At 41.9% G+C, this 11,667-nt stretch overlaps 1 long non-coding RNA gene across 1 annotated transcript; it reads left to right on the forward strand.

Moving 5' to 3' along the window:
• Nucleotides 1-2,491: 2,491 nt before the first annotated feature.
• Nucleotides 2,492-9,246, forward strand: LOC311111564. The gene is made up of 4 exons (XR_014610781.1): nucleotides 2,492-5,062; nucleotides 5,226-5,354; nucleotides 8,072-8,153; nucleotides 8,412-9,246. It is a non-coding gene; the product is annotated as an uncharacterized lncRNA (long non-coding RNA).
• Nucleotides 9,247-11,667: the final 2,421 nt, after the last annotated feature.

The following is an 11,667-nucleotide window of genomic DNA, read 5'->3' on the forward strand; positions in this document are numbered from 1 at the left end:
GAACCTAATGAGGACCTCATAACTACTCAGCATGTTAAGATGGAGACCATCTCTATTGATACAGATGTATCACTGTCTGATGAGGAAGCAGGACACAGACCTAGAAAGAACCAATATGTTATGACATCTACAACAGAAGATAAAATGAAGGACCTCTACCCCATCTGTAAGGAAATAGGTTTAGATCTTGATGTGAAATCAAAAGGTGAGGCAAAAGAAAAACTTGACTTGTGTTTATTGACCAAAGGTGCAATGATTGAAGTAGGCCATTTTGCCAAAATAGTGCGTGGCACTTACAGGCAGATTATCATTGATGTCCTCGAGTACAATTTTGATATTGATTTGCAAAATGATAAAGATCTTCTTGAAAATATCATCCTCAACTTACGATTAGTCGAAAAGATAACAAGGCCGAATTTAAAAGGCATGTTAAGTAAAGAAAAATATAAATTGTTACAGGAAACTTTAACAATTGTGCCTCCCAAAAAAAGGAAACATGCAGTAATTTCAGGTAACATGGAGGTCACTAGTGCATCAGTTGTGTCAAAAGATCAAAGACTTAAAGAAGTAACTAAAAGAAGACGACTGGATTTAATGAGGAAAAAGGAGGAAAGAGAGACTTTCACAGCAAGGAAGATGAAGATAGACCAATTTGAAAGAGCCAGACAAGTTTCTCAGTGTGTTAAGACAGAGAGCATCTTTACTGAGACTGATTCAACACGGTTTGCTGATGAGACTGCAATACTTGGCCATGAGAATGAATCTGCTGACATTTGCATAAAGGAAGAGACTGATCTGGACTTCATATCTCTTCAGGATGTTAAGATGGAGACCATCAACACTGAGACCAATGTAATACAGTGTCATTCTGAAGCAGTGCACAGAGGTGTTATGAACCAATCCCTAATGGTCTCCACAGTGAAAAAAACAGCTGCTCTAATTGGGAAATCTGAAAGAAATATCAGGTGTAAAAAATCAGGTCAAGGAAAATTAGTTTCTAACAGGATACAAATAGCAAATAACATAAAGGAAGTGAAATATCAGACGATGGCCAACGACATCTGCTCAGTAAATGACTCAAAAATAACTGAATTAGGGCAGCCCTCCACTGGAGGAAAGGTTGAGGACCCATACCCCTACTGCAAGAAAATAGGTGTAGATTTCCATGTTGGATCTGGAGCGGAACAGAAACTTGACATAGATCTACTGACTAATGGGGTAATGACTGAGGTTTCACATTTTGCCGAAGAGATGAATAGATCTCACGCACATGTCATCTGTGATATTTTAGATTACAACTTTGATCTTAGTTTGCAAAATGATCAACGCTATGAATTCGCAATTCGGACTATGGCGAAAGTAAAGTACTTGATGGGAAAGGCCAGACTGCAAAGACCTGACTTGATAACAAAAGTCTTTGAACTTCCTGATCCAAGGGCAATTCCTGTATCAAAAACACATGTAGGCTCCAAGCTTTTAAATGACATTGTGTCATTTAATCGGAGATTGAAACAAGATGTAGAAATACAGCAATTGGTTATAAGGAAGGAGGAGGAGGAGTGTGTCCCTATAATGTCCTTTGAGGAAAATGGGTTGGTTGAGTATGAAAAGGCTCAACAGCACAACACTGTCTCTCTGATGAACTTTAACCTTGATGCCAGCCAGGCATCTCCTCATCATGTCAAAGAGACCATGTCTAATGAAACAGATGTACCACAGAGTGCTGTTGAAACAGCAACACTTGCCCTCAAGAATGGACCTACTAACATCGGTATCAAGGATGAACCTAATCTGGACATCATATCAACTCAGCATGTTAAGATGAAGACCATCTCTACTGACACAGATGTATCACTGTCTGATGAGGAAGCAGGACACAGACCTACAAGGGACCAATATTTGATGACATCTGCAACAGAAGATAAAACAACGGACCTCTACCCCCTCTGTAAGGAAATAGGTTTAGACCTTGATGTGAAATCAAAAGGTGAGGCAAAAGAAAAACTTGACTTCCGTTTATTGACTAGAGGTGTAATGCTTGAAGTGGCAAAGTTTGCGGCCGAAGTTTGTGGAACCTACAGGCAGATTGTCCATGCTGTTCTCCAGTACAATTTTGATCTTGATTTCCCAAAAAACATAGATCTCCTTGAAAACATAATTCACAACGTAAGATCAGTCAAAAAGAAAATGAAAAGTCGAAGGTGGAGATTGAAAGGCAGAAAAGGAGAATGTGAATTGCTAAAAGAAAGATTCTCAATGGCGCCTCATTGGAAACGTTCTGGGATTTCAAATGTATCAAAAGAAAGGCCACTGGATTACAAGAGGGAAAATAAAATAAGATCAACTTTAATAGCAAGGAAGATGCAGGCAGACACATGGGAAAGAGCCAGACAAGTTCCTCAGAGTATAAAGACAGAGAGCGTCTTTACTGAGACATCCCGGTTTGCTGATGAGACAGCAATACTCAGCCATGAGAATAGATCTGCTGACATCTTCATAAAGGAAGAGTCTGATCGTCAGTCTGGGGTCATAGAACAAGCCTCGGACTCTGAGAACAACCAAGTAAACGTTTGCTGGACATATATCCATAAAATCTTAACATGTAAAAAGGTACAGCGAAGGAGATGCATTTTTTCCAAATTAGAAAACTGTTTTAATGTTCAGATTGGTTCTGATAATAATTTCAAACCAATCCTTGCTAGATACAGATCAGATGTCCTACCACTCATAGTTGAGGAATATGATATCTTTAGCCACGCTGAGAAGACAATGATGTCCCTTGTGAATCAGCTCCTTTGTGGTTTACATTTGATTGATGGCTTGGCTCACCAGGCAAAAACAACTCTTCTTCTCTGGGAAAATATTATTTTAGGAGAAAAGGAAGTAGGAGTCCACAGCTCTCCTGACGTTGGACCAACAGAGTTGGAGTCTGGAACAGTGCGATTGGGGAATACTGTGAATCATGCTGTCCAAGAACAGCGATGGGGAATGGACGGTTATCTTGTTCCGTTCACAACCTTTCTGGCCAGCAAAGGAGAATTTGATGAAGTGCCCTTATCTCCATCCAGTGGAAACAGAATTGACGGTCTGTTTCATAATGCTGCTGGGGTGTATAGCATCCATGATGATATAATTGCGTTCACCAGGGACTATGGAGATGAGAGTAGTATGCTTGCAGCAGTTGCTGCTGGTTTGGAAGTTCAACCATTTAAAGCAGGATGCAGAGCTCTGGGTCTGATTTCTAAGATAATCATTGATCCTCTCTGGATTGCCTTGACTTTGAAGGAAAATGTGTTGGACATGGAAGTAAGATACCAAACCCTTGTTACCAAGCTCAAGCAATGGCATGAAGATGGAAGAGACCTTGTTGAAGGAAATGTACACTTGTTTGATGACATTGAGGTACCCAAGGACCTTGTGTTTGACAGGCTTACCATGTGGACACACCCAGACTTTTTTCAATTGACCGTTCAGATTGTTGAGTTACTCCTGGCTAGTTTTCTGAGGGTATGTTGTAAGATGCTGCCGGTCGACCTGCAGCAAGTGTCAAAGATAAATGATCGATGCAGAAAGGATTTGGAAGTCATAGAACTATTGCAAAAGGCAAAAGCCAATTCAATCAGTATTGCAGTTGAAGCCATGGGCATGTGCAAGACGAATCACACTTGGGAATGGCTGTCCTTTTTGGATGCACCAAAAATAGTGTCAGTGTTGAAAGCTCTCCAGATAGTGTAGACAAAGGAAGAAGGAAAGCCATTGAGGATTCATATAATTGTAGGCCAAATATTGACATGAACAATGAGTTGGAACAGAGAGTCTTTTGATGAACAGATATTCAGCAGCTCCAACTCCTGTGAAACAGTAGCTGTGTAAGCTAAAGTGTGCAGACATTTTAATGGTTGATATATTTGGGTTATACAATTGTCTTGACAGCCCGTTCAAAAACAGGTGTCTGAACATGTTTTTGGTCTACCACCTTTTGCTTTTGTATTCAGAATGATGACTGAACGATTCAGCAAGGCAATATTTGAATGGTTATTGACCATTTAGGTTATCTGAACTAGGAAGAGTACAGTGGTATTACGCTAATGAATGTAGCTAAAATGTTTTTGTTGTGGAAGTAGGTGCTTGTGACACATAGTTACCCTGTAGTATAATGAAGAGTATCACTTGTGTTGAACTGTTGAAGTTTAGGCTATTTCCAAAGCGTTCCAACAACCTTGACATGTGTATGTTTTTGCCTTCTTTATATTAGTTTGCTACCTCACAGTTTATCTTAGTCATGCCGTTCCTTTAACTATTCCTTAGTCTGAATAGTCTTTGCTGATTCCCTTGGCCTCGCGTTCACTTGCCTGGTCCTGATTTTGAAACCTGAAGAATGAATTCAGCAAAATAACAAAGTCATAAAAAAAATAAACTAGAGTCTAAACCGGGGGTGGGTTCTACTAAGCTATATGGCATTGTTTTCCATATAGCAGAGCAAAACAACCTACATGTTCGTGAGTCTCTCATATTTCCATAGAGGGGTCATAATTCATAATAGTTGATTTTGTGAGTAGACCGATTTTCGGGATGTCTCATGGTCTGACACACCGCTCTAGCGCTGTCACCTTTCACCGCAGATGCAGAAGTGCGACATGGGCAGATGCGGTGGATTGAGACGTATCCAATGCAAAAAAAAAAACATCTCTACCTTAAACAGACAGATTTTTATGGGATTTTTTTTACTATGCTAATGATATTTCCGCTGGTGCACGGACATCGACCTTAGGGGAGCAGTTATTGTTTTATTTTATTATTGATTATTACTGGACTTTAAAAATAAATTGTCAGCCTTTTTTGGGACAGGCTGTTTTATCTTTTCATTTTTTTGTTGGGGAGGGGATCAATAAGTTTCATCAAGACTATATTCATCAGTATTTGACCTAAGGAAGTACACTGCTTTAATCCATGATTTGAAAGTAAAAAAGAAGATATTCTTGAAAAGGTTGTGCCATTGGCATTCCAGTGTTCCTTGGACACAGGCAACAGGATGAGTTTCACTGGATCCAAATGTATGAAGGTAATGCAGTGTGTGCATGACCCATCTGTGTACTGTTAGTTATTGTAGCTAATAATGGTAATCAAATTCCTTTACATTTATACAGTCATCTTTTTCTTGTAACTTCAACTTGTAATTAATGTAGGCTAATTGTAATTGCTTGTTCTGATGACGTCATACACAGGTTTTCACAGGTGATGCTAATGTCTTTCCAGCAGCAGTGTCGCTAAATCTGCATGGTGTTATTGTCCCTTCTCTATGTTGGACTGAACTGTTTCAACTCTTCACAAGTGAAAACCTCAAAGCCCTAAAGGTTTGTTGTTGTCAATCTTCTTTTTAGACACAGATTAGTCAAATAATTGATTAAATACGTATTATTTCCCCCTTTTTATCCCTGCTTATTTAAGCGATAAGACATGAGGCCGTGTGTTATGACCTTTTTATCATGGCTGTGACGTGGTCATAGCAACGGGTTACCAGCATTAAAAAGCTAAATTAATTCCCAAACCATACATCTTTCTGAAAAACGTGATGCATCATTCACTAACTGGTTGTCAAGTGCAATTTTAGGCGTTCTCTGGTCGTTAGTTCTATTCATATTCAATGCCATGTAAAACAAAACTGCCAAAGCGCTGGTTGAAAGTTCCAGAACATTGGTTTCTAGGGACGCTGTCCATGATTCTGAAAACGGCGCAGGTCTATGCCAAATAATAGGCTACCTCTAATGTAATGTAGGTTACCTCATAGTAATGAAGTAACCTCTCAATATATCAGATCAGAATATAAACCACAAAGACAAAACATTTTGGGATGGTCACAGCATCGACAGCTATTCATTTATGATACACAATGAATCGCACATTTCCGTTCAGTGTGCAATTAGTGAAGTAGCTGTCGAACGCCGGTGTATCAAGCACAGCCACTAACGCCGGGGTATCAAGCACAGCCACTAACGCCAGGGTATCAAGCACAGCCACTAACGCCGGGGTATCAAGCACAGCCACTAATGCCAGGGTATCAAGCACAGCCACTAACACCAGGGTCTCAAGCACAGCCACTAATGCCAGGGTCTCAAGCACAGCCACCAACACTGGGGTCTCAAGCACAGCCACTAACGCCAGGGTCTCAAGTACAGCTAGGCGCAGTTTCTCAGGAACAACTGCCTTGTTGTCGCACCAAGCTGTTAGGATGTTTTGTCGACGGGGGTGGGGCTGGACAAATATTTTTGCCCGCGCTGGCGCTGCAGACAGCTATTTCGGTCGGCTAATACAGGACAATTAAAAGGCCCAGTGCAAGGCCTCCTGAGTGGAGCAGCGGTCTAAGGCACTATGCAGTGCTTGAGGCGTCACTACAGCCCTGGTTTCGATCCCAGGCTGTGTCAAAGCCGGCCGTGACCGGGAGACCCATGAGGTGGCGCACAATTGGCCCAGTGTCGTCCGGGTTCGGGGAGGGTTTGGCTGACTAGGATTTCCTTGTCCCATCGCGCTCTAGCGGCTCCTTGTGGCGGGCTGTGCATCTGCAAGCTGACTTCGTCGTCAGTTGGATGGTGTTTCCTCCGACACATTGGTGCGACTGGATTCCGGGTTAAGCGAGCAGTGTGTCAAGAAGCAGTGCGGCTTGGCAGGGTCGTGTTTTGGAGGACGCTTGGCTCTCGACCTTCGCCTCTCCCGAGTCTGTAGGGGAGTTGCAGCGATGGGACAAGACTAACTACCAATTGGATATTACGAAATTGGGGAGAAAAAGTGGTAAAAGTACAAACAAACAAAAAAAGGCCCAGTGCACCACTTTTTTGGGGGGAATAATATTTTTTTTAAATCGAATAAAAAAAAAATATTTGGTTTAATTCTGATTTCCAGGGGGGTGCTTCAGCACCTCTACTTCCCGCGGCTATGGAACTCAGTATCTCTCACCAGGCATCAAGACCGCTCAGTGGAGGCTCATTTAAGTGGCGGTTTAGGCCGGCCCGCAGTCCAGCGACGCTGCTGATTCCATATCGGTCTCCTTTTGCAGTCCTCGCGGTGGCGTAGTGCTCCGGAGAATATTACCCCATCTCCGGTTTTGAAAAAGTTGCCTGATCGATGTTTATCCCCTATTCTGACAGCCGTTCCAGAAAGCACTTCACTGTCCAGTTGGTTTGTCTTGATGTAGCTAGCTTCTTACTTTCTCCCGTTTTCTATGTCACCTATAGCAGCTCTACTGATTTCTGCATGTCTAACGTTAACGCTAGGCTCCGGTTCCTGGTCCAGTTGCTCTTCTTCTTGTTTAATTTCTTTCATATCCTCCTCCTCCTCTTCTTGTTGGCACCATTCTTCAAACAATAGTGGATAAAACAAATCAAAAGTAACTTTAAAATCATCCGTGATGAGTTACAGGTGCTAAGGCTAGTAGTAGTAGTTGTAGTTGAGGGATGTATAAACCTACCTGTCTGCCACTACGACCTGTACAACAATGTATCATTTTACAAATGGTGATCTCTCCAGTGCCTGTAGGCTAGCTAGGCCAAGAATGAACAGGAAACTTGTAATTCACCATGGAAACCGTAAAAACTCAGAAGTCCATTAATTCATTAACTAGCGCAGTGCAGCCTATGTACGCCTATTTGATATTTATTAGATCATTATTTATGGAAGTTCTTGTCTGTCAGCATCATTGAATCTCTGCTAGCTCGCTACATGCCAATGATTTGTTTAGCATAGCAACGTCGAATGAATAGAATGAGAAAAGAACTAACGACCAGCCCGCTTGGGTAGCAACTTCAGAATGCAAAAACGAATTTACTCCTTAAAATAATGTTTTTAATTATAAAATGTCATTCGTGTTTTTATAAATATGTTGGCAACTGTTTTATAAAAGCAATAAAGCCTGAGAACCTGTGAATTATCGTGTGACATCTCCCTCCAAGGGCTGTATCCCGGGCCCTTGGCACGGGTTCTCAGGCATTTTTGCTTAAATATATCATGGGCAGGATAGGCTCTAACAATGAGAATTCCAAACCACCCATTGTATAAATTACTGTAATTCCCCATCTAGTGGAGGAGAAGGGCGCCATCTACAGGAGCAGTGGTGTGTTCCAGGACAGCAACACTTGAGGAGCCTTCTCAGTCAAGATAACGTGAGCTCATCATTTTGAAACAGAATATATTTCAAACACCCTTTGGGTGGACATCATGACATGAGTATGGAGTCATATCACTAGGGAGAATAACATCAAGCACATACTGTAAATGTCTCTAACATTTGTCTTAACATTCAACAGGCAATAAATAGATTGTAGGTTATTGACAAGTATAACTAATTATTCCAGTTTTTTGTAGGAACATGTTTGTCACTGTGATCAAATCTTTAGTTTTGCTACTTATTTCTTTAACAGATTTCCTGCTTTCCATACTAGAGGGAGATACTGGTTGTCTTTCAACTCCACACCATGGGATGATTGACCTGGATCTTAACCAGAACAGACTTCACCAGACACAGTAGAAGTGAGGTCACAGGAAACAGACTGATTTGTGAAGAGGGACTGCATCACCCATAAAGCATTGTGTCCCTGGAGGCCACAGCTTTGTTGGATGTAATGCCTTGTTCTCAACCTCTCGGAGTGTTCGGAAATACGACTTGTAAACTCGGTGCAACGAGTTGCATGCATTCACGTACTTTGAACTTGTTTTGTGAATACCAACGACTAAGTACCGAGGTCAACCATAAACGAACAGTACAGCTATCATGCTGGCATGAAACGGCAGTTGAAAATAACTTCTAGTTATAATCAACCTGCTTGAATGCAAAATATGGGACTACTTTTTTTCTATTGCAATGCTTGAATCACGATAATATTTTTGGTTATAACCTGCAACTTTTGTTGCTTAAAAAAAAAAAAAATGTAATACTAAATGTTCTTTATGTTTACATTAAACTACTAGTTTTTGTGGTTTCCAGATAGTTTTCTGGCTATGTTATGTATATATATATATGTACACACACACACACACACACACACACACACACACACACACAGTATATTAGATAACATGTCTTCTATGCACTGACTAAATGTGATTTGATGGGTTAGCTCAAGGGTATTCAACCTAGGGGTTGAGGTACTCCATGAATATTTTTTTATTTTTTTTAAGTTAAACAAATATTTTTCCCATTTTTCAATGTTATGAATATCGCTGGCAACAACAGAATAAACTATTTTTTTATGACATACCTAATGTAGAAAAATGAGAATATCTTTTGAATGACATCAACTTTATTTTGCAACTCCTAATATTGAGCAAATTACACTCATTGGAGACAATTACACTTACTGGAGTGTGTGACATAGGCATAGGGGGGGTCCCTGGGTTAGGTATGGTAGGTGGGGGGGGGGGGGGGGGGGTCCCTGGGTTAGGTATGGTAGGTGGGGGGGGGGGGTCCCTGGGTTAGGTATGGTAGGTGGGGGGGGGGGGGGTCCCTGGGTTAGGTATGGTAGGTGGGGGGGGGGGGTCCCTGGGTTAGGTATGGTAGGTGGCGGTAATGCTGCATGATGCTGATGGTTTGTCCTCTGTAGCTCAATTGGTAGAGCATGGCGCTTGTAACGCCAGGGTAGTGGGTTCGATCCCCGGGACCACCCATACGTTAAAATGTTATGCACACATGACTGTAAGTCGCTTTGGATAAAAGCGTCTGCTAAATGGCATATTATTATTATGACTACCATTACAGCTCCATCTAGTTGTCGCACCGGGGATAAGTTGTTGACAACTGCAGTATTTTAGCTATGCCTTACCCTTTTCCTAACCTTAACCTCATTCTCCTAGCCTGCCACGTTAGTTATCCTAACCTGCCACGTTAGTTCTCCTAGCCTGCCACGTTAGTTCTCCTAGCCTGCCACGTTAGTTCTCCTAACCTGCCACGTTAGTTATCCTAACCTGCTATGTAAACGAACCACCAGTGCCGACAAACCATCAGTATCACCACACCTGCCGTCCCCAAATCGCACGAGAAAGAAAGGCAGGGAGACAACATCAGAGATTATGGAGGAATTACAGGTAACTGCCAAAATAAAAGAAACACCAACATAGTGTTTTAATAGGCGTTGGGCCACGAAGAGCCGCCAGCACAGCTTAAATGCACCTTGGCATGGATTCTACAAGTGTCTGGAACTCTATTGGAGGGATGCAACATCATTCTTCCACAAGAAATGCCATAATTTGGTGTTTTGTTGATGGTGGTGGAAAATGCTGTCTCAGGCACCGCTCCAGAATCTCCCATAAGTGTTCAATTGGGGTTGAGAACTGGTGACAGACGGCCATGGCATATGGTTTACATAGTTTTCATGCTCATCAAACCCCTGTGCACTGTGGCTAGCGCATTGTCATCCTGGAAGAGACCACTCCCATCAGAATAGAAATGATTCACCATGGGTTGAAGGTGGTCACTCAGAATGGCTGTGTTATTGCCGTTTACCTTGCCCTCTAAGGGGTTGAGTGGACCTAAACCTTGCCAGGAAATTGCACCCCACACCATAACAGACCTGCCAGAACCCTCATTTGCTTGATCGTTTGCCTGTGTTTTGCAATTGCTTTCTCTTAAACCACCTTTGGGTTTACCAGAGATTCGTTCTGGCTGGAGTCATCACTAGCTTCCATAGCCACAAAGTCATAATTATGGCAAAACCCTGCCTATTTCTAAATGCAACCCTGACCACACTGCTAACCTTATGCCTATCCCTAACCTTAAATTAATTTTTACAATATAGCCAATTTTTTGATTATGGAATCTAGTGGAACCCCCCAGGAAGTCCAGTAAAAATAAAAAGCTGCACTGTTGCCTCCAGTGTGTTAGGTGGCGACATTGCGCTATTTGGCTCCAATACTACAAAGAAGAAGAAAGCGTCCCATCGTGGTTGCTCCCTCAGCCAATGATAGACCTAGGGTTGCATGAGAGGGTAAGAGCAGGTGAGGTAGGAGTGGATCCAGTAGATATTGTTAGTGAACATTTAAGAACTCAGTACTATGCTGTCTTGAATATATTTACTAATGGATCTAAGGACCCTAAAACAGGGAGGACAGGTGCAGCTTTTAGTGTTCCTGAGTTTAAGGTGGCAGTGATGAGAAGAGCAATTGATAATTTATCCTTATACACAATGGAGTTGTTGGCCATACTATTGGCTGCAGAGTGGGTGGAGCAGGTGAGGCCAGACACGGTAGTCATCTGCTCTGACTTACAGTGGGGAAAAAAAGTATTTAGTCAGCCACCAATTGTGCAAGTTCTCCCACTTAAAAAGATGAGAGAGGCCTGTAATTTTCATCATAGGTACACGTCAACTATGACAGACAAATTGAGAAAAGAAAATCCAGAAAATCACATTGTAGGAGCTTTAATGAATTTATTTGCAAATTATGGTGGAAAATAAGTATTTGGTCACCTACAAACAAGCAAGATTTCTGGCTCTCACAGACCTGTAACTTCTTCTTTAAGAGGCTCCTCTGTCCTCCACTCGTTACCTGTATTAATGGCACCCGTTTGAACTTGTTATCAGTATAAAAGACACCTGTCCACAACCTCAAACAGTCACACTCCAAACTCCACTATGGCCAAGACCAAAGAGCTGTCAAAGGACACCAGAAACAAAATTGTAGACC

This window comes from Coregonus lavaretus, assembly GCF_964263955.1.
Source record: "Coregonus lavaretus genome assembly, chromosome: 37".
NCBI classification, from domain to species: Eukaryota; Metazoa; Chordata; class Actinopteri; order Salmoniformes; family Salmonidae; genus Coregonus; species Coregonus lavaretus.